The following is a 25,830-nucleotide window of genomic DNA, read 5'->3' as shown; positions in this document are numbered from 1 at the left end:
AAGCACTGCGGTAAAGCCAGCATGAGCAGAAGAGCACTACATGATACAAAATGAACGCATGCCCAGGCCACTTGTGCGTCAAACAAATATAAGCATTTGCGACTTCACAGGCCAAATATGCATCTTGGCACGTCCGTTTCAGGCAAACAAAAGGACAATTACCAAAAGATGATTAAGCTTCACTGCATCGCGAAAGAACTGCGGTAAAGCCAGCATGAGCAGAAGAGCAATACATGATAAGAAATGAAGGCATGCACAGGCCACTTGTGCATCAAACGAATATAAGCATTTGCGACTGCTCAGGGCAATAATGCATCTTGGCACGTCCGTTTCAGGCAAACAAAAGGACAAATACTAAAATATGATCAAGCTTCACTGCATCGAAAAAGCACTGCGGTAAAGCAAGTATGAGCAGAAGAGCACTACATGATACGAAATGAACGCATGTCCAGGCCACTTGTGCATCAAACAAATATAAGCATTTGCGACTGCTCAGGCCAAATATGCATCTTCGCACGTCCGTTTCAGGGAGACAAAAAGACAATTACCAAAAGATGACTATGCTTCACTGCATCGCCAAAGCACTGCGGTAAAACCAGCATGAGCAGAAGAGCATTACATGATACGAAATGAATGCATGCACAGGCCACTTGTGCATCAAACAATTATAAGCATTTGCGACTGCTCAGGCCAAATATCCATCTTGCGTTGTCCATCTCAGACAAACGAAAAGACAAATACTAAAATATGATCAAGCTTCACTGCATCGAAAAAGCACTGCGGTAAAGCCAGCACGAGCAGAAGAGCATTACTTGATACGAAATGAACGCATGCACAGGCCACTTGCGCATCAAACAAAGATAGGCATTTGCGACTGCTCAAGCCAAATAAGCATCCTGGCACGTCCGTTTCAGGCAAACAAAAGGACAAATACTTAAATTGGATCAAGCTTCACTACATCGCAAAAGGACTGCGGTAATGCCAGCGTGAGCAGAAGAGCGTTACATGATACGAAATGAACGCATGCACAGGCAACTTGTGCATCAATCAAATATAAGCATTTGCGACTGCTCAGGCCAAATATGCATCTTGGCATGTCCGTTTCAGGGAGACAAAAAAAAACAATTACCAAGAGATGATTAGGCTTCACCGTATCGCGAAAGCACTGAAATAAAGCCAGCGAGAGCAGAAGAGCATTACATGATACGAAATGAACGCATGCCCAGGCCACTTGTGCATCAAACAAATATAAGCATTTGCGACTGCTCAAGCCAAATATGCATCTTGGCACGTCCGTTTCAGGCAAACAAAAGGACAAATACTAAAATATGATCAAGCTTCACTGATCGAAAAAGCACTGCGGGAAAGCCAGCAACAGCAGAATAGCATTACATGATACGAAATGAACGCATGCACAGGCCACTTGTGCATCAAACAAATATAGGCATTTGCGACTGCTCAGGCCAAATATGCATCTTGGCAGGTCCGTTTCAGGCAAACAAAAGGACAATTACCAAAAGATGATTAAGCTTCAATGCATCGCGAAAGTACTGCGGTAAAGCCAGCATGAGCAGAAGAGCAATACTTGATACGAAATGAACGCATGCACAGGCCACTTGTGCATTAATTGAACATAAGCACTTGCGACTGCTCAGGCCAAATATGCATCTTGGCTCGTCCGTTTCGCGCAAACAAAGGGACAAATACTTAAATATGATCATGCTTCACTGCATCGCAAAAGCACTGCGGTAAAGCCAGCGTGAGCAGAAGAGCATTACATGTTACGAAATGAACACATGCACAGGGTACTTGTGCATTAAACAAATATAAGCATTTGCGACTGTTCAGGCCAAATATGCATCTTGGCATGTCCGTTTCAGGCAAATAAAAGGACAGATACTAAAATATGATCAAGCTTCACTGCATCGAAAAAGCACGGCGGTAAAGCAAGTATGAGCAGAAGAGCATTACATGATACGAAATGAACGCATGCCCAGACCACATGTGCATCAAACATATAAGCATTTGCGACTGCTCAGGCCAAATATGCATCTTGGCTCGTCCGTTTCGCGCAAACAAAAGGACAAATACTTAATTATGATCATGCTTCACTGCATCGCAAAAGCACTGCGGTAAAGCCAGCGTGAGCAGAAGGGCATTACATGTTACGAAATGAACGCATGCACAGGCCACTTGTGCATCAAACAAATATAAGCATTTGCGACTGCTCAGGCGAAATAAGCATTTTGGCACGTCCGTTTCAGAGAGACAAAAAGACAATTACCAAAAGATGATTAAGCTTCACTGCATCACAAAAGTACTGCGGTAAAGCGGGCATGAGCAGAAGAGCAATACATGATACGAAATGAACTTAGCACAGGCCACTTGTGCATCAAACAAATATAAGCATTTGCGACTGCTCAGGCCAAATATGCATCTTTGCACGTCCGTTTTAGGGAGACAATAAGACAATTACCAAAAAATTATCAAACTTCACTGGATCGAAAAAGCACTGCGGTAAAGCCAGCGTGAACCGAAGAGCATTACATGATACGAAATGAACGCATACACAGGCCACTTGTGCATCGAACAAATATAAGAATTTGCGACTGCTCAGGCCAAATATGCGTCTTGGCACGTCCGTTTCAAGGAGACAAAAAGACAATTACCAAAAGATGATTAAGCTTCACTGCATCGCGAAAGCACTGCGGTAAAGCCACCGTGAGCAGAGAAGCATTATATGATACCAAATGAACGCGTGCACAGGCCGCTTGTGCAGCAAACAAATATAAGCATCTGCGACTGCTCAGGCCAAATATGCATCTTGGCACGTTCGTTTAGGCGAGACATAAAGACAATTACCAAAAGATGAATAAGCTTCACTGCATCAAAAAAGCACTGCGGTAAAGCCAGCATGAGCAGAAGAGCACTACGTGATACGAAATGAGCGCATGCCCAGGCCACTTGTGCATCAAACAAATATAAGCATTTGCGACTGCTCAGGCATCTTGGCACGTCCGTTTCAAGCAAACAAAAGGACAAATACTTAAATATGACCATGCTTCACTGCATTGCAAAAGCACTGTGGTAAAGCCAGCGTGAGCAGAAAAGCATTATATGTTACGAAATGAACGCATGCACAGGGTTCTTGTGCATCAAACAAATATAAGCATTTGCGACTGCTCAGGCCACATATGCATCTTGGCACGTCCGTTTCAGGGAGACAGAGAGACAATTACCAAAAGATGATTATGCTTCACTGCATCGCGAAAGCACTGCGGTAAAGCCAGCGTGAGCAGAAGAGCATTCCATGATACGAAATTTACGCATGCACAGGCCACTTGTGCATCAAACAAATATAAGCATTTGCGACTGCACAGGCCAAATATGCATCTTGGCACGTCCGTTTCTGGCAAACAAAAATATAAACACTTGAATATAATCAAGCTTCACTGCATCGAAAAAGCAGTGCGGTAAAGCCAGCGTGAGCAGAATGTCATTACAAGATACGAAATGAACGTATGGGCAGGCCACTTGTGCATCAAACAAAGATAGGCATTTGCGACTGCTAGAGCCAAATATGCATCTTCGCACGTCCGTTTCAGGCAAACAAAAGGACAATTACCAAAAGATGATTAAGATTCACTGCATCGCGAAAGAACTGCCGTAAAGCCAGCATGAGCAGAAAAGCAATACATGATACGAAATGAACGCATGCACAGGCCACTTGTGCATCAAACAAATAGAAGCATTTGCAACTGCTCAGGCCAAATATGCATCTTGGCACGTCCGTTTCAGGCAAACAAAAGGACAAATACTATAATATGATCAAGCTTCACTGCATCGAAAAAGCACTGCGGTAAAGCAAGTATGAGCAGAAGAGCACTACATGATACGAAAAGAACGCATGCCCAGGCCACTTGTGCATCAATCAAATATAAGCATTTTCGACTGCTCAGGCCAAATATGCATCTTGGCAGGTCCGTTTCAGGCAGACAAAAGGACAATTACGAAAAGATGATTAAGCTTCACTGCATCGCGAAAGAACTGCGGTAAAGCCAGCATGAGCAGAAGAGCAAGACTTGATACGAAGTGAGCGCATGCACAGGCCACTTGTGCATCAAACAAATATAAGCATTTGCGACTGCTCAGGCCAAATATGCATCTTGGCACATCCGTTTCAGGGAGACAAAAAGACAATTACCAAAAGATGACTATGCTTCACTGCATCGCCAAAGCACTGCGGTAAAACCAGCATGAGCAGAAGAGCATTACATGATACGAAATGAATGCATGCACAGGCCACTTGTGCATCAAACAAATATAAGCATTTGCGACTGCTCAGGCCAAATATCCATGTTGCGTTGTCCATCTCAGACAAACGAAAAGACAAATACTAAAATATGATCAAGCTTCACTGCATCGAAAAAGCACTGCGGTAAAGCCAGCACGAGCAGAAGAGCATTACATGATACGAAATGAACGCATGCACAGGCCACTTGCGCATCAAACAATGATAGGCATTTGCGACTGCTCAAGCCAAATAAGCATCCTGGCACGTCCGTTTCAGGCAAACAAAAGGACAAATACTTAAATTGGATCAAGCTTCACTACATCGCAAAAGGACTACGGTAATGCCAGCGTGAGCAGAAGAGCGTAACCTGATACGAAATGAACGCATGCACAGGCAACTTTTGCATAATTCAAATATAAGCATTTGCGACTGCTCAGGCCAAATATGCATCTTGGCATGTCCGTTTCAGGGAGACAAAAAAAAACAATTACCAAGAGATATTAGGCTTCACCGTATCGCGAAAGCACTGAAGTAAAGCCAGCGTGAGCAGAAGAGCATTACATGATACGAAATGAACGCATGCCCAGGCCACTTGTGCATCAAACAAATATAAGCATTTGCGACTGCTCAAGCCAAATATGCATCTTGGCACGTCCGTTTCAGGCAAACAAAAAGACCAATACTTAAGTATGATTAGGCTTCACTGCATCGCAAAAGCACTGCGGTAAAGCCAGCGTGAGCAGAATAGCATTACATGATACGAAATGAACGCATGCACAGGCCACTTGTGCATCAAACAAATATAGGCATTTGCGACTGCTCAGGCCAAATATGCATCTTGGCAGGTCCGTTTCAGGCAAACAAAAGGACAAATACCAAAAGATGATTAAGCTTCAATGCATCGCGAAAGTACTGCGGTAAAGCCAGCATGAGCAGAAGAGCAATACTTGATACGAAATGAACGCATGCACAGGCCACTTGTGCATTAATTGAACATAAGCACTTGCGACTGCTCAGGCCAAATATGCATCTTGGCTCGTCCGTTTCGCGCAAACAAAGGGACAAATACTTAAATATGATCATGCTTCACTGCATCGCAAAAGCACTGCGGTAAAGCCAGCGTGAGCAGAAGAGCATTACATGTTACGAAATGAACGCATGCACAGGGTACTTGTGCATCAAACAAATATAAGCATTTGCGACTGTTCAGGCCAAATATGCATCTTGGCATGTCCGTTTCAGGCAAATAAAAGGACAAATACTTAAATATGATCAAGCTTCACTGCATCGCAAAAGCACTGCGGTAAAGCCAGCATAAGCAGAAGAGCATTACGTGATACGAAATGAACGCATGCACTTGTGCATCAAACAAATATAAGCATTTGCGACTTCACAGGCCAAATATGCATCTTGGCACGTCCGTTTCAGGCAAACAAAAGGACAATTACCAAAAGATGATTAAGCTTCACTGCATCGCGAAAGAACTGCGGTAAAGCCAGCATGAGCAGAAGAGCAATACATGATAAGAAATGAAGGCATGCACAGGCCACTTGTGCATCAAACGAATATAAGCATTTGCGACTGCTCAGGGCAATAATGCATCTTGGCACGTCCGTTTCAGGCAAACAAAAGGACAAATACTAAAATATGATCAAGCTTCACTGCATCGAAAAAGCACTGCGGTAAAGCAAGTATGAGCAGAAGAGCACTACATGATACGAAATGAACGCATGTCCAGGCCACTTGTGCATCAAACAAATATAAGCATTTGCGACTGCTCAGGCCCCATATGTATCTTGGCTCGTCCGTTTCGCGCAAACAAAAGGACAAATACTTAAATATGATCAAGCTTCACTGCATCGCAAAAGCACTGCTGTAAAGCCAGCATGAGCAGAAGAGCAATACTTGATACAAAATGAACGCATGCACAGGCCACTTGTGCATCAAACAAATATAAGCATTTGCGACTGCTCAGGCCAAATATGCATCTTGTCATGTCCGTTTCAGGGAGACAAAAAAAAACAATTACCAAGAGATGATTAGGCTTCACCGTATCGCGAAAGCACTGAAGTAAAGCCAGCGTGAGCAGAAGAGCATTACATGATACGAAATGAACGCATGCCCAGGCCACTTGTGCATCAAAAAAATATAAGTATTTGTGACTGCTCAAGCCAAATATGCATCTTGGCACGCCCATTTGAAGCAAACAAAAAGTTAAATACTAAAATATGATCAAGCTTCACTGCATTGAAAAAGCACTGCGGTAAAGCAAGTATGAGCAGCAGAGCACTACATGATACGAAATGAACGCATGCACAGGCCACTTGTGCATCAAACAAATACAGGCATTTGCGACTGCTCAGGCCAAATATGCATCTTGGCAGGTCCGTTTCAGGCAAACAAAAGGACAATTACCAAAAGATGATTAAGCTTCAATGCATCGCGAAAGTACTGCGGTAAAGCCAGCATGAGCAGAAGAGCAATAGATGATACGAAATGAGCGCATGCACAGGCCACTTGTGCATCAAACAAATATAAGCATTTGCGACTGCTCAGGCCAAATATGCATCTTCGCACGTCCGTTTCAGGGAGACAAAAAGACAATTACCAAAAGATGATTATGCTTCACTGCATCGCCAAAGCACTGCGGTAAAACCAGTATGAGCAGAAGAGCATTACATGATACGAAATGAATTCATGCACAGGCCACTTGTGCATCAAACAAATATAAGCATTTGCGACTGCTCAGGCCAAATATCCATCTTGCGTTGTCCATCTCAGACAAACGAAAAGACAAATACTAAAATATGATCAAGCTTCACTGCATCGAAAAAGCACTGCGGTAAAGCCAGCACGAGCAGAAGAGCATTACATGATACGAAATGAACGCATGCACAGGCCACATGCGCATCAAACAAAGATAGGCATTTGCGACTGCTCAAGCCAAATAAGCATCCTGGCACGTCCGTTTCAGGCAAACAAAAGGACAAATACTTAAATTGGATCAAGCTTCACTACATCGCAAAAGGTCTGCGGTAATGCCAGCGTGAGCAGAAGAGCGTTACATGATACGAAATAAACGCATGCACAGGCAACTTGTGCATCAATCAAATATAAGCATTTGCGACTGCTCAGGCCAAATATGCATCTTGGCATGTCCGTTTCAGGGAGACAAAAAAAACAATTACCAAGAGATGATTAGGCTTCACCGTATCGCGAAAGCACTGAAGTAAAGCCAGCGTGAGCAGAAGAGCATTACATGATACGAAATGAACGCATGCCCAGGCCACTTGTGCATCAAACAAATATAAGCATTTGCGACTGCTCAAGCCAAATATGCATCTTGGCACGTCCGTTTCAGGCAAACAAAAGGACAAATACTAAAATATGATCAAGCTTCACTGATTGAAAAAGCACTGCGGGAAAGCCAGCAACAGCAGAAGAGCATTACATGATACAAAATGAACGCATGCACAGGCCACTTGTGCATCAAACAAATATAAGCATTTGCGACTGCTCAGGCCAAATATGCATCTTGGCACGTCCGTTTCAGGCAAACAAAAAGACCAATACTTAAATATGATTAGGCTTCACTGCATCGACAAAGCACTGCGGTAAAGCCAGCGTGAGCAGAATAGCATTACATGATACGAAATGAACGCATGCACAGGCCACTTGTGCATCAAACAAATATAGGCATTTGCGACTGCTCAGGCCAAATATGCATCTTGGCAGGTCCGTTTCAGGCAAACAAAAGGACAATTACCAAAAGATGATTAAGCTTCAATGCATCGCGAAAGTACTGCGGTAAAGCCAGCATGAGCAGAAGAGCAATACTTGATACGAAATGAACGCATGCACAGGCCACTTGTGCATTAATTGAACATAAGCACTTGCGACTGCTCAGGCCAAATATGCATCTTGGCTCGTCCGTTTCGCGCAAACAAAGGGACAAATACTTAAATATGATCATGCTTCACTGCATCGCAAAAGCACTGCGGTAAAGCCAGCGTGAGCAGAAGAGCATTACATGTTACGAAATGAACGCATGCACAGGGTACTTGTGCATCAAACAAATATAAGCATTTGCGACTGTTCAGGCCAAATATGCATCTTGGCATGTCCGTTTCAGGCAAATAAAAGGACAAATACTTAAATATGATCAAGCTTCACTGCATCGCAAAAGCACTGCAGTAAAGCCAGCATAAGCAGAAGAGCATTACGTGATACGAAATGAACGCATGCACTTGTGCATCAAACAAATATAAGCATTTGCGACTTCACAGGCCAAATATGCATCTTGGCACGTCCGTTTCAGGCAAACAAAAGGACAATTACCAAAAGATGATTAAGCTTCACTGCATCGCGAAAGAACTGCGGTAAAGCCAGCATGAGCAGAAGAGCAATACATGATAAGAAATGAAGGCATGCACAGGCCACTTGTGCATCAAACGAATATAAGCATTTGCGACTGCTCAGGGCAATAATGCATCTTGGCACGTCCGTTTCAGGCAAACAAAAGGACAAATACTAAAATATGATCAAGCTTCACTGCATCGAAAAAGCACTGCGGTAAAGCAAGTATGAGCAGAAGAGCACTACATGATACGAAATGAACGCATGTCCAGGCCACTTGTGCATCAAACAAATATAAGCATTTGCGACTGCTCAGGCCCCATATGTATCTTGGCTCGTCCGTTTCGCGCAAACAAAAGGACAAATACTTAAATATGATCAAGCTTCACTGCATCGCAAAAGCACTGCTGTAAAGCCAGCATGAGCAGAAGAGCAATACTTGATACAAAATGAACGCATGCACAGGCCACTTGTGCATCAAACAAATATAAGCATTTGCGACTGCTCAGGCCAAATATGCATCTTGTCATGTCCGTTTCAGGGAGACAAAAAAAAAATTACCAAGAGATGATTAGGCTTCACCGTATCGCGAAAGCACTGAAGTAAAGCCAGCGTGAGCAGAAGAGCATTACATGATACGAAATGAACGCATGCCCAGGCCACTTGTGCATCAAAAAAATATAAGTATTTGTGACTGCTCAAGCCAAATATGCATCTTGGCACGCCCATTTGAAGCAAACAAAAAGTTAAATACTAAAATATGATCAAGCTTCACTGCATTGAAAAAGCACTGCGGTAAAGCAAGTATGAGCAGCAGAGCACTACATGATACGAAATGAACGCATGCACAGGCCACTTGTGCATCAAACAAATACAGGCATTTGCGACTGCTCAGGCCAAATATGCATCTTGGCAGGTCCGTTTCAGGCAAACAAAAGGACAATTACCAAAAGATGATTAAGCTTCAATGCATCGCGAAAGTACTGCGGTAAAGCCAGCATGAGCAGAAGAGCAATAGATGATACGAAATGAGCGCATGCACAGGCCACTTGTGCATCAAACAAATATAAGCATTTGCGACTGCTCAGGCCAAACATGCATCTTCGCACGTCCGTTTCAGGGAGACAAAAAGACAATTACCAAAAGATGATTATGCTTCACTGCATCGCCAAAGCACTGCGGTAAAACCAGTATGAGCAGAAGAGCATTACATGATACGAAATGAATTCATGCACAGGCCACTTGTGCATCAAACAAATATAAGCATTTGCGACTGCTCAGGCCAAATATCCATCTTGCGTTGTCCATCTCAGACAAACGAAAAGACAAATACTAAAATATGATCAAGCTTCACTGCATCGAAAAAGCACTGCGGTAAAGCCAGCACGAGCAGAAGAGCATTACATGATACGAAATGAACGCATGCACAGGCCACATGCGCATCAAACAAAGATAGGCATTTGCGACTGCTCAAGCCAAATAAGCATCCTGGCACGTCCGTTTCAGGCAAACAAAAGGACAAATACTTAAATTGGATCAAGCTTCACTACATCGCAAAAGGACTGCGGTAATGCCAGCGTGAGCAGAAGAGCGTTACATGATACGAAATAAACGCATGCACAGGCAACTTGTGCATCAATCAAATATAAGCATTTGCGACTGCTCAGGCCAAATATGCATCTTGGCATGTCCGTTTCAGGGAGACAAAAAAAACAATTACCAAGAGATGATTAGGCTTCACCGTATCGCGAAAGCACTGAAGTAAAGCCAGCGTGAGCAGAAGAGCATTACATGATACGAAATGAACGCATGCCCAGGCCACTTGTGCATCAAACAAATATAAGCATTTGCGACTGCTCAAGCCAAATATGCATCTTGGCACGTCCGTTTCAGGCAAACAAAAGGACAAATACTAAAATATGATCAAGCTTCACTGATTGAAAAAGCACTGCGGGAAAGCCAGCAACAGCAGAAGAGCATTACATGATACGAAATGAACGCATGCACAGGCCACTTGTGCATCAAACAAATATAGGCATTTGCGACTGCTCAGGCCAAATATGCATCTTGGCAGGTCCGTTTCAGGCAAACAAAAGGACAATTACCAAAAGATGATTAAGCTTCAATGCATCGCGAAAGTACTGCGGTAAAGCCAGCATGAGCAGAAGAGCAATACTTGATACGAAATGAACGCATGCACAGGCCACTTGTGCATTAATTGAACATAAGCACTTGCGACTGCTCAGGCCAAATATGCATCTTGGCTCGTCCGTTTCGCGCAAACAAAGGGACAAATACTTAAATATGATCATGCTTCACTGCATCGCAAAAGCACTGCGGTAAAGCCAGCGTGAGCAGAAGAGCATTACATGTTACGAAATGAACGCATGCACAGGGTACTTGTGCATCAAACAAATATAAGCATTTGCGACTGTTCAGGCCAAATATGCATCTTGGCATGTCCGTTTCAGGCAAATAAAAGGACAAATACTTAAATATGATCAAGCTTCACTGCATCGCAAAAGCACTGCAGTAAAGCCAGCATAAGCAGAAGAGCATTACGTGATACGAAATGAACGCATGCACAGGCCACTTGTGCATCAAACAAATATAAGCATTTGCGACTGCTCAGGCCAAATATGCATCTTGGCACGTCCGTTTCAGAGAGACAAAAAGACAATTACCAAAAGATGATTAAGCTTCACTGCATCACGAAAGCACTGCGGTAAAGCAGGCATTAGCAGAATAGCATTACATGATACGAAATGAACGCATGCACAGGCCACTTGTGCATCAAACAAATACAGGCATTTGCGACTGCTCAGGCCAAATATGCATCTTGGCAGGTCCGTTTCAGGCAAACAAAAGGACAATTACCAAAAGATGATTAAGCTTCAATGCATCGCGAAAGTACTGCGGTAAAGCCAGCATGAGCAGAAGAGCAATAGATGATACGAAATGAACGCATGCACAGGCCACTTGTGCATTAAACAAATATAAGCATTTGTGACTGCTCAGGCCAAATATGCATCTTGGCACGTCCGTTTCAGGCAAACAAAAGGACAAATACTAAAATATGATCAAGCTTCACTGCATCGAAAAATCACTGCGGTAAAGCAAGTATGAGCAGAAGAGCACTACATGATACGAAATGAACGCATGCCCAGGCCACTTGTGCATCAAACAAATATAAGCATTTGCGACTGCTCAGGCCAAATATGCATCTTGGCTCGTCCGTTTCGCGCAAACAAAAGGACAAATACTTAATTATGATCATGCTTCACTGCATCGCAAAAGCACTGCGGTAAAGCCAGCGTGAGCAGAAGAGCATTACATGTTACGAAATGAACGCATGCACAGAGTACTTAAGCATCGAACAAATATAAGCATTTTTGACTGCTCAGGCCAATTATGCATCTTGGCATGTCCGTTTCAGGCAAACAAAAGGACAAATACTTAAATATGATCAAGCTTCACTGCATCGCAGAAGCACTGTGGTAAAGCCAGCATAGGCAGAAGAGCATTACATGATACGAAATGAACGCATGCACAGGCCACTTGTGCATCAAACAAATATAAGCATTTGCGACTGCTCAGGCCAAATAAGCATCTTGGCACGTCCGTTTCAGAGAGACAAAAAGACAATTACCAAAAGATGATTAAGCTTCACTGCATCACGAAAGTACTGCGGTAAAGCGGGTATGAGCAGAAGAGCAATACATGATACGAAATGAACGCATGCACAGGCCACTTGTGCATTAAACAAATATAAGCATTTGTGACTGCTCAGGCCAAATATGCATCTTGGCACGTCCGTTTCAGGCAAACAAAAGGACAGATACTAAAATATGATCAAGCTTCACTGCATCGAAAAAGCACGGCGGTAAAGCAAGTATGAGCAGAAGAGCACTACATGATACGAAATGAACGCATGCCCAGACCACATGTGCATCAAACATATAAGCATTTGCGACTGCTCAGGCCAAATATGCATCTTGGCTCGTCCGTTTCGCGCAAACAAAAGGACAAATACTTAATTATGATCATGCTTCACTGCATCGCAAAAGCACTGCGGTAAAGCCAGCGTGAGCAGAAGGGCATTACATGTTACGAAATGAACGCATGCACAGGGTACTTGTGCATCGAACAAATATAAGCATTTTCGACTGCTCAGGCCAATTATGCATCTTGGCATGTCCGTTTCAGGCAAACAAAAGGACAAATACTTAATTATGATCAAGCTTCACTGCATCGCAGAAGCACTGTGGTAAAGCCAGCATAGGCAGAAGAGCATTACATGATACGAAATGAACGCATGCACAGGCCACTTGTGCATCAAACAAATATAAGCATTTGCGACTGCTCAGGCCAAATAGGCATTTTGGCACGTCCGTTTCAGAGAGCCAAAAGACAATTACCAAAAGATGATTAAGCTTCACTGCATCACAAAAGTACTGCGGTAAAGCGGGCATGAGCAGAAGAGCAATACATGATACGAAATGAACTTAGCACAGGCCACTTGTGCATCAAACAAATATAAGCATTTGCGACTGCTCAGGCCAAATATGCATCTTTGCACGTCCGTTTTAGGGAGACAATAAGACAATTACCAAAAAATTATCAAACTTCACTGGATCGAAAAAGCACTGCGGTAAAGCCAGCGTGAACCGAAGAGCATTACATGATACGAAATGAACGCATACACAGGCCACTTGTGCATCGAACAAATATAAGCATTTGCGACTGCTCAGGCCAAATATGCGTCTTGGCACGTCCGTTTCAAGGAGACAAAAAGACAATTACCAAAAGATGATTAAGCTTCACTGCATCGCGAAAGCACTGCGGTAAAGCCACCGTGAGCAGAGAAGCATTATATGATACCAAATGAACGCATGCACAGGCCGCTTGTGCAGCAAACAAATATAAGCATTTGCGACTGCTCAGGCCAAATATGCATCTTGGCACGTTCGTTTAGGCGAGACATAAAGACAATTACCAAAAGATGAATAAGCTTCACTGCATCAAAAAGCACTGCGGTAAAGCCAGCATGAGCAGAAGAGCACTACGTGATACGAAATGAACGCATGCCCAGGCCACTTGTGCATCAAACAAATATAAGCATTTGCGACTGCTCAGGCATCTTGGCACGTCCGTTTCAAGCAAACAAAAGGACAAATACTTAAATATGTTCATGCTTCACTGCATTGCAAAAGCACTGTGGTAAAGCCAGCGTGAGCAGAAAAGCATTATATGTTACGAAATGAACGCATGCACAGGGTACTTGTGCATCAAACATTTGCGACTGCTCAGGCCACATATGCATCTTGGCACGTCCGTTTCAGGGAGACAGAGAGACAATTACCAAAAGATGATTATGCTTCACTGCATCGCGAAAGCACTGCGGTAAAGCCAGCGTGAGCAGAAGAGCATTCCATGATACGAAATTTACGCATGCACAGGCCACTTGTGCATCAAACAAATATAAGCATTTGCGACTGCACAGGCCAAATATGCATCTTGGCACGTCCGTTTCTGGCAAACAAAAATATAAACACTTGAATATGATCAAGCTTCACTGCATCGCAAAAGCAGTGCGGTAAAGCCAGCGTGAGCAGAATATCATTACAAGATACAAAATGAACGTATGGGCAGGCCACTTGTGCATCAAACAAAGATAGGCATTTGCGACTGCTAGAGCCAAATATGCATCTTGGCACGTCCGTTTCAGGCAAACAAAAGGACAATTACCAAAAGATGATTAAGATTCACTGCATCGCGAAAGAACTGCCGTAAAGCCAGCATGAGCAGAAAAGCAATACATGATACGAAATGAACGCATGCACAGGCCACTTGTGCATCAAACAAATAGAAGCATTTGCAACTGCTCAGGCCAAATATGCATCTTGGCACGTCCGTTTCAGGCAAACAAAAGGACAAATACTATAATATGATCAAGCTTCACTGCATCGAAAAAGCACTGCGGTAAAGCAAGTATGAGCAGAAGAGCACTACATGATACGAAAAGAACGCATGCCCAGGCCACTTGTGCATCAATCAAATATAAGCATTTTCGACTGCTCAGGCCAAATATGCATCTTGGCAGGTCCGTTTCAGGCAGACAAAAGGACAATTACGAAAAGATGATTAAGCTTCACTGCATCGCGAAAGAACTGCGGTAAAGCCAGCATGAGCAGAAGAGAAGACATGATACGAAGTGAGCGCATGCACAGGCCACTTGTGCATCAAACAAATATAAGCATTTGCGACTGCTCAGGCCAAATATGCATCTTGGCACGTCCGTTTCAGGGAGACAAAAAGACAATTACCAAAAGATGACTATGCTTCACTGCATCGCCAAAGCACTGCGGTAAAACCAGCATGAGCAGAAGAGCATTACATGATACGAAATGAATGCATGCACAGGCCACTTGTGCATCAAACAAATATAAGCATTTGCGACTGCTCAGGCCAAATATGAATCTTGGCTCGTCCGTTTCAGGCAAACAAAAGGACAGATACTAAAATATGATCAAGCTTCACTGCATCGAAAAAGCACGGCGGTAAAGCAAGTATGAGCAGAAGAGCACTACATGATACGAAATGAACGCATGCCCAGACCACATGTGCATCAAACATATAAGCATTTGCGACTGCTCAGGCCAAATATGCATCTTGGCTCGTCCGTTTCGCGCAAACAAAAGGACAAATACTTAATTATGATCAAGCTTCACTGCATCGAAAAATCACTGCGGTAAAGCAAGTATGAGCAGAAGAGCACTACATGATACGAAATGAACGCATGCCCAGGCCACTTGTGCATCAAACAAATATAAGCATTTGCGACTGCTCAGGCCAAATATGCATCTTGGCTCGTCCGTTTCGCGCAAACAAAAGGACAAATACTTAATTATGATCATGCTTCACTGCATCGCAAAAGCACTGCGGTAAAGCCAGCGTGAGCAGAAGAGCATTACATGTTACGAAATGAACGCATGCACAGTGTACTTGTGCATCGAACAAATATAAGCATTTTTGACTTCTCAGGCCAATTATGCATCTTGGCATGTCCGTTTCAGGCAAACAAAAGGACAAATACTTAAATATGATCAAGCTTCACTGCATCGCAGAAGCACTGTGGTAAAGCCAGCATAGGCAGAAGAGCATTACATGATACGAAATGAACGCATGCACAGGCCACTTGTGCATCAAACAAATATAAGCATTTGCGACTGCTCAGGCCAAATAAGCATCTTGGCACGTCCGTTTCAGAGAGACAAAAAGACAATTACCAAAAGATGATTAAGCTTCACTGCATCACGAAAGTACTGCGGTAAAGCGGGTATGAGCAGAAGAGCAATACATGATACGAAATGAACGCATGCACAGGCCACTTGTGCATCAAACAAATACAGGCATTTGCGACTGCTCAGGCCAAATATGCATCTTGGCAGGTCCGTTTCAGGCAAACAAAAGGACAATTACCAAAAGATGATTAAGCTTCAATGCATCGCGAAAGTACTGCGGTAAAGCCAGCATGAGCAGAAGAGCAATAGATGATACGAAATGAACGCATGCACAGGCCACTTGTGCATTAAACAAATATAAGCATTTGTGACTGCTGAGGCCAAATATGCATCTTGGCACGTCCGTTTCAGGCAAACAAAAGGACAGATACTAAAATATGATCAAGCTTCACTGCATCGAAAAAGCACGGCGGTAAAGCAAGTATGAGCAGAAGAGCACTACATGATACGAAATGAACGCATGCCCAGACCACATGTGCATCAAACATATAAGCATTTGCGACTGCTCAGGCCAAATATGCATCTTGGCTCGTCCGTTTCGCGCAAACAAAAGGACAAATACTTAATTATGATCAAGCTTCACTGCATCGAAAAATCACTGCGGTAAAGCAAGTATGAGCAGAAGAGCACTACATGATACGAAATGAACGCATGCCCAGGCCACTTGTGCATCAAACAAATATAAGCATTTGCGACTGCTCAGGCCAAATATGCATCTTGGCTCGTCCGTTTCGCGCAAAGAAAAGGACAAATACTTAATTATGATCATGCTTCACTGCATCGCAAAAGCACTGCGGTAAAGCCAGCGTGAGCAGAAGGGCATTACATGTTACGAAATGAACGCATGCACAGGGTACTTGTGCATCGAACAAATATAAGCATTTTCGACTGCTCAGGCCAATTATGCATCTTGGCATGTCCGTTTCAGGCAAACAAAAGGACAAATACTTAAATATGATCAAGCTTCACTGCATCGCAGAAGCACTGTGGTAAAGCCAGCATAGGCAGAAGAGCATTACATGATACGAAATGAACGCATGCACAGGCCACTTGTGCATCAAACAAATATGAGCATTTGGGACTGCTCAGGCCAAATAAGCATTTTGGCACGTCCGTTTCAGAGAGACAAAAATACAATTACCAAAAGATGATTAAGCTTCACTGCATCACAAAAGTACTGCGGTAAAGCGGGCATGAGCAGAAGAGCAATACATGATACGAAATGAACTTAGCACAGGCCACTTGTGCATCAAACAAATATAAGCCTTTGCGACTGCTCAGGCCAAATATGCATCTTTGCACGTCCGTTTTAGGGAGACAATAAGACAATTACCAAAAATCTAACAAACTTCACTGGATCGAAAAAGCACTGCGGTAAAGCCAGCGTGAACCGAAGAGCATTACATGATACGAAATGAACGCATACACAGGCCACTTGTGCATCGAACAAATATAAGCATTTGCGACTACTCAGGCCAAATATGCGTCTTGGCACGTCCGTTTCAAGGAGACAAAAAGACAATTACCAAAAGATGATTAAGCTTCACTGCATCGCGAAAGCACTGCGGCAAAGCCACCGTGAGCAGAGAAGCATTATATGATACCAAATGAACGCATGCACAGGCCGCTTGTGCAGCAAACAAATATAAGCATTTGCGACTGCTCAGGCCAAATATGCATCTTGGCACGTTCGTTTAGGCGAGACATAAAGACAATTACCAAAAGATGAATAAGCTTCACTGCATCAAAAAAGCACTGCGGTAAAGCCAGCATGAGCAGAAGAGCACTACGTGATACGAAATGAACGCATGCCCAGGCCACTTGTGCATCAAACAAATATAAGCATTTGCGACTGCTCAGGCATCTTGGCACGTCCGTTTCAAGCAAACAAAAGGACAAATACTTAAATATGATCATGCTTCACTGCATTGCAAAAGCACTGTGGTAAAGCCAGCGTGAGCAGAAAAGCATTATATGTTACGAAATGAACGCATGCACAGGGTACTTCTGCATCAAACAAATATAAGCATTTGCGACTGCTCAGGCCACATATGCATCTTGGCACGTCCGTCTCAGGGAGACAGAAAGACAATTACCAAAAGATGATTATGCTTCACTGCATCGCGAAAGCACTGCGGTAAAGCCAACGTGAGCAGAAGAGCATTCCATGATACGAAATTTACGCATGCACAGGCCACTTGTGCATAAAACAAATATAAGCATTTGCGACTGCACAGGCCAAATATGCATCTTGGTACGTCCATTTCTGGCAAACAAAAGTATAAACACTTGAATATGATCAAGCTTCACTGCATCGCAAAAGCAGTGCGGTAAAGCCAGCGTGAGCAGAATATCATTACAAGATACTAAATGAACGTATGGGCAGGCCACTTGTGCATCAAACAAAGATAGGCATTTGCGACTGCTAGAGCCAAATATGCATCTTGGCACGACCGTTTCAGGCAAACAAAAGGACAAATACTTAAATTTGATCAAGCTTCACTGCATCGCAAAAGCACTGCAATAATGCCAGCGTGAGCAGAAAAGCATTACATGATACGAAATGAACGCATGCACAGGCAACTTTTGCATTAATCAAATATAAGCATTTGCGACTGCTCAGGCCAAATATGCATCTTGGAATGTCCGTTTCAGGGAGACAAAAAAAAAATTACCAAGAGATGATTAGGCTTCACCGTATCGCGAAAGCACTGAAGTAAAGCCAGCGTGAGCAGAAGAGCATTACATGATACGAAATGAACGCATGCCCAGGCCACTTGTGCATCAAACAAATATAAGCATTTGCGACTGCTCAAGCCAAATATGCATCTTGGCACGTCCGTTTCAGGCAAACAAAAGGACAAATACTAAATTATGATCAAGCTTCACTGCATCGAAAAAGCACTGCGGTAAAGCAAGTATGAGCAGCAGAGCACTACATGATACGAAATGAACGCATGCCCAGGCCACTTGTGCATCAAACAAATATAAGCATTTGCGACTGCTCAGGCCAAATATGCATCTTGGCACGTCCGTTTCAGGCAAACAAAAGGACAAATACTAAAATATGATCAAGCTTCACTGCATCGAAAAAGCACTGCGGGAAAGCCAGCAAGAGCAGAAGAGCATTACATGATACGAAATGAACGCATGCACAGGCCACTTGAGCATCAAACAAATATAAGCATTTGCGACTGCTCAGGCCAAATATGCATCTTGGCACGTCCGTTTCAGGCAAACAAAAAGACCAATACTTAAGTATGATTAGGCTTCACTGCATCGCAAAAGCACTGCGGTAAAGCCAGCGTGAGCAGAATAGCATTACATGATACGAAATGAACGCATGCACAGGCCACTTGTGCATCAAACAAATATAGGCATTTGCGACTGCTCAGGCCAAATATGCATCCTTGCAGGTCCATTTCAGGCCAACAGAGGGACAAATACCAAAAGATGATTAAGCTTCAATGCATCGCGAAAGTACTGCGGTAAAGCCAGCATGAGCAGAAGAGCAATACTTTATACGAAATGAACGCATGCACAGGCCACTTGTGCATTAATTGAACATAAGCACTTGCGACTGCTCAGGCCAAATATGCATCTTGGCTCGTCCGTTTCGCGCAAACAAAGGGACAAATACTTAAATATGATCATGCTTCACTGCATCGCAAAAGCACTGCGGTAAAGCCAGCGTGAGCAGAAGAGCATTACATGTTACGAAATGAACGCATGCACAGGGTACTTGTGCATCAAACAAATATAAGCATTTGCGACTGTTCAGGCCAAATATGCATCTGGGCATGTCCGTTTCAGGAAAATAAAAGGACAAATACTTAAATATGATCAAGCTTCACTGCATCGCAAAAGCACTGTGGTAAAGCCAGCATAAGCAGAAGAGCATTACGTGATACGAAATGAACGCATGCACAGGCCACTTGTGCATCAAACAAATATAAGCATTTGCGACTGCTCAGGCCAAATATGCATCTTGGCACGTCCGTTTCAGAGAGACAAAAAGACAATTACCAAAAGATGATTAAGCTTCACTGCATCACGAAAGCACTGCGGTAAAGCGGGCATTAGCAGAATAGCATTACATGATACGAAATGAACGCATGCACAGGCCACTTGTGCATCAAACAAATACAGGCATTTGCGACTGCTCAGGCCAAATATGCATCTTGGCAGGTCCGTTTCAGGCAAACAAAAGGAGAATTACCAAAAGATGATTAAGCTTCAATGCATTGCGAAAGTACTGCGGTAAAGCCAGCATGAGCAGAAGAGCAATAGATGATACGAAATTAACGCATGCACAGGCCACTTGTGCATTAAACAAATATAAGCATTTGTGACTGCTCAGGCCAAATATGCATCTTGGCACGTCCGTTTCAGGCAAACAAAAGGACAAATACTAAAATATGATCAAGCTTCACTGCATCGAAAAAGCACTGCGGTAAAGCAAGTATGAGCAGAATAGCACTACATGATACGAAATGAACGCATGCCCAGGCCACTTGTGCATCAAACAAATATAAGCATTTGCGACTGCTCACGCCAAATATGCATCTTGGCTCGTCCGTTTCGCGCAAACAAAAGGACAAATACTTAATTATGATCATGCTTCACTGCATCGCAAAAGCACTGCGGTAAAGCCAGCGTGAGCAGAAGAGCATTACATGTTACGAAATGAACGCATGCACAGGGTACTTGTGCATCGAACAAATATAGGCATTTTCGACTGCTCAGGCCAATTATGCATCTTGGCATGTGCGTTTCAGGCAAACAAAAGGACAAATACTTAAATATGATCAAGCTTCACTGCATCGCAGAAGCACTGTGGTAAAGCCAGCATAGGCAGAAGAGCATTACATGATACGAAATGAACGCATGCACAGGCCACTTGTGCATCAAACAAATATAAGCATTTGCGACTGCTCAGGCCAAATAAGCATCTTGGCACGTCCGTTTCAGAGAGACAAAAAGACAATTACCAAAAGATGATTAAGCTTCACTGCATCACGAAAGTACTGCGGTAAAGCGGGCATGAGCAGAAGAGCAATAGATGATACGAAATGAACTTAGCACAGGCCACTTGTGCATCAAACAAATATAAGCATTTGCGACTGCTCAGGCCAAATATGCATCTTTGCACGTCAGTTTTAGGGAGACAATAAGACAATTACCAAAAAATTATCAAACTTCACTGGATCGAAAAAGCACTTCGGTAAAGCCAGCGTGAACCGAAGAGCATTACATGATACGAAATGAACGCATACACAGGCCACTTGTGCATCGAACAAATATAAGCATTTGCGACTGCTCAGGCCAAATATGCGTCTTGGCACGTCCGTTTCAAGGAGACAAAAAGACAATTACCAAAAGATGATTAAGCTTCACTGCATCGCGAAAGCACTGCGGTAAAGCCACCGTGAGCAGAGAAGCATTATATGATACCAAATGAACGCATGCACAGGCCGCTTGTGCAGCAAACAAATATAAGCATTTGCGACTGCTCAGGCCAAATATGCATCTTGGCACGTTCGTTTAGGCGAGACATAAAGACAATTACCAAAAGATGAATAAGCTTCACTGCACCAAAAAAGCACTGCGGTAAAGCCAGCATGAGCAGAAGAGCACTACGTGATACGAAATGGACGCATGCCCAGGCCACTTGTGCATCAAACAAATATAAGCATTTGCGACTGCTCAGGCATCTTGGCACGTCCGTTTCAAGCAAACAAAAGGACAAATACTTAAATATGATCATGCTTCACTGCATTGCAAAAGCACTGTGGTAAAGCCAGCGTGAGCAGAAAAGCATTATATGTTACGAAATGAACGCATGCACAGGATACTTCTGCATCAAACAAATATAAGCATTTGCGACTGCTCAGGCCACATATGCATCTTGGCACGTCCGTCTCAGGGAGACAGAAAGACAATTACCAAAAGATGATTATGCTTCACTGCATCGCGAAAGCACTGCGGTAAGGCCAACGTGAGCAGAAGAGCATTCCATGATACGAAATTTACGCATGCACAGGCCACTTGTGCATAAAACAAATATAAGCATTTGCGACTGCACAGGCCAAATATGCATCTTGGTACGTCCATTTCTGGCAAACAAAAGTATAAACACTTGAATATGATCAAGCTTCACTGCATCGCAAAAGCAGTGCGGTAAAGCCAGCGTGAGCAGAATATCATTACAAGATACGAAATGAACGTATGGGCAGGCCACTTGTGCATCAAACAAAGATAGGCATTTGCGACTGCTAGAGCCAAATATGCATCTTGGCACGACCGTTTCAGGCAAACAAAAGGACAAATACTTAAATTTGATCAAGCTTCACTGCATCGCAAAAGCACTGCAATAATGCCAGCGTGAGCAGAAAACCATTACATGATACGAAATGAACGCATGCACAGGCCACTTGTGCATCAATCAAATATAAGCATTTCCGACTGCACAGGCCAAATATGCATCTTGGCACGTCGTTTCAGGCAAACAAAAGGACAATTACCAAAAGATGATTAAGCTTCACTGCATCGCGAAAGAACTGCGGTAAAGCCAGCTTGAGCAGTAGAGCATTACATGATACGAAATGAACGCATGCACAGGCCACTTGTGCATCAAACAAATAGAAGCATTGGCAACTGCTCAGGCCAAATATGCATCTTGGCACGTCCGTTTCAGGCAAACAAAAGGACAAATACTATAATATGATCAAACTTCACTGCATCGAAAAAGCACTGCGGTAAAGCAAGTATGAGCAGAAGAGCACTACATGATACGAAATGAACGCATGCCCAGGCCACTTGTGCATCAAACAAATATAAGCATTTGCGACTGCTCAGGCCAAATATGCATCTTGGCTCGTCCATTTCGCGCATACAAAAGGACAAATACCTAAATATGATCATGCTTCACTGCATAGCAAAAGCACTGCGGTAAAGCCAGCATGAGCAGAAGAGCATTACATGATGCGAAATGAACGCATGCACAGGGTACTTGTGCATCAAACAAATATGAGCATTTGCGACTGCTCAGGCCAAATATGCATTTTGGCACGTCCGTTTCAGAGAGACAAAAAGACAATTACCAAAAGATGATTAAGCTTCACTGCATCACGAAAGCACTCCGGTAAAGCGGGCATGAGCAGAAGAGCAATACATGATACGAAATGAACGCATGCACATGCCACTTGTGCATCAAACAAATATAAGCATTTGCGACTGCTCAGGCCAAATATGCATCTTGGCACGTCCGTTTCAGGCAAACAAAAGGACAAATACTTAAATATAATTAGGCTTCACTGCATTGCAAAGGCACTGCGGTAAAGCCAGCGTGAGCAGAATAGCATTACTTGATACGAAATGAACGCATGCACAGGCCACTTGTGCATCAAACAAATATAGGCATTTGCGACTGCTCAGGCCAAATATGCATCTTGGCAGGTCTGTTTCAGGCAAACAAAAGGACAATTACCAAAAGATGATTAAGCTTCAATGCATCACGAAAGTACTGCGGTAAAGCCAGCATGAGAGGAAGAGCAATACATGATACGAAATGAACGCATGCACACGCCACTTGTGCATTAAACAAATGTAAGCATTTGCGACTGCTCAGGCCAAATATGCATCTTGGCACGTCCGTTTCAGGGAGACAAAAAGACAATTACCAAAAGATGATTATGCTTCAGTGCATCGCGAAAGCACTGCGGTAAAGCCAGCGTGAGCAGAAGAGCAATACATGATACGAAATGAACGCATGCACAGGCCACTTGTGCATCAAACAAATATAAGCATTTGCGACTGCACAGGCCAATTATGCATCTTGGCACGTCCATTTCTGGCAACCAAAAGGACAAATACTTAAATATCATCAAGCTTCACTGCATCGCAAAAGCACTGCTGTAAAACCAGCGTGAGCAGAAGAGCATTACAAGATACGAAATGAACGCATGCGCAGGCCACTTGTGCATCAAACAAATATAAGCATTTGTGACTGCTCAGGCCATTAATGCATCTTTGCACGTCCGTTTTAGCGAGACAATAAGACAATTACCAAAAAATTATCAAGCTTCACAGGATCGAAAAAGCACTGCGGTAAAGCCAGCGTGAACAGAAGAGCATTACATGATACGAAATGAACGCATACACAGGCCACTTGTGCATCGAACAAATTTTGGGCATTTGCGACTGCTCAGGCCAAATATACATCTTGGCATGTCCGTCTCAGACAAACGAAAAGACAAATACTAAAGTATGATCAAGCTTCACTGCATCACAAAAGCACTGCGGTAAAGCCAGCTTGAGCAAATTGCATTACATGATACGAAATGAACGCATGCACAGGTCACTTGTGCATCGAACAAATATAAGCATTTGCGACTGCTCAGGCCAAATATGCATCTTCGCACGTCCGTTTCAGGGAGACAGAAAGACAATTACCAAAAGATGATTAAGCTTCACTGCATCGCGAAAGCACTGCGTTAAAGCCAAAGCGAGCAGAAAAGCATTACATGATACGAAAATAACGCATGCACAGGCCACTTGTGCATCAATCTATTCTAAGCATTTGCGACTGTTCAGGCCAAATATGCATCTTGGCTTGTCCGTTTCAGGGAGACAAAAAAAACAATTACTGAGAGATGATTAAGCTTCACAGCATCGAGAAAGCGCTGCGGTAAAGCCAGCGTGAGCACAAGAGCATTACATCACACGAAATGAACGCATGCCCACGCCACTTGTGCATCAAAAAAATAAGTATTTGCGACTGCTCAGGCGAAATATGCACCTTGGCACGTCCGTTTCAGGGAGACAAAAAGACAATCACCAAAAGATGATTAAGCTTCACTGCATCGCGAAAGCACTGCGGTAAAGCCAGCGTGGGCAGAAGAGCATTACATGATACGAAATGAACGCATGCACAGGCCACTTGTGCATCAAACAAATATAGGCATTTGCGACTGCTCAGGCCAAATATGCATCTTGGAACGTCCGTTTCAGGGAGACAATAAGACAATTACCAAAAGGTGATTAAGCTTCACTGCATCGCGAAAGCACTGCGTTAAAGCCAGCGTGAGCAGAAAAGCATTACACGATACGAAATGAACGCATGCACACGCCACTTGTGCATCAAACAAATATAAGCATTTGCGACTGCTCAGGCCAAATATGCATCTTGGCATGTCCGTTTCAGACAAACAAAACGACAATTACCAAAAGCTGATTAAGCTTCACTGCATCGCGAAAGCACTGCGGTAGAGCCAGCGTGGGCAGAAGAGCATTACATGATACGAAATGAACGCATGCACAGGCCACTTGTGCATCAAACAAACATAAGCATTAGCAACTGCTCAGGCCACATATGCATCTTGGCATGTCTGTTTCAGGCAAACAAAAGGACAAATACTTAAATATCATCAAGCTTCCCTGCATCGCAAAAGCACTGCGGTAAAGCGAGCATGAGCAGAACAGCAATATATGATACGAAATGAACGCATGCACAGGCCACTTGTGCATCAAACAAATATAAGCATCTGTGACTGCTCAGGCCAAATATGCATCTTCGCACGTCCGTTTCAGGCAAACAAAAGGACAAATACTTAAATATGATTAAGCTTCACTGCATCGCAAAAGCACTGCGGTAAATCCAGCGTGAGCAGAAGAGCATTACATGATACGAAATGAACGCATGCACAGGCCACTTGTGCATCAAACAAATATAGGCATTTGCGACTGCTCAGGCCAAATATGCATCTTGGCACGTCCGTTTCAGGGAGACAATAAGACAATTACCAAAAGATGATTAAGCTTCACTGCATCGCGAAAGCACTGCGGTAAAGCCAGCGTGAGCAGAAAAGCATTACA

This window comes from Rhipicephalus microplus, unplaced genomic scaffold, assembly GCF_043290135.1.
Source record: "Rhipicephalus microplus isolate Deutch F79 unplaced genomic scaffold, USDA_Rmic scaffold_113, whole genome shotgun sequence".
Lineage (NCBI taxonomy): Eukaryota > Metazoa > Arthropoda > Arachnida > Ixodida > Ixodidae > Rhipicephalus > Rhipicephalus microplus.
The sequence above is the reverse complement of the archived record's forward strand: the minus strand, read 5'-3'. Positions refer to the sequence as shown.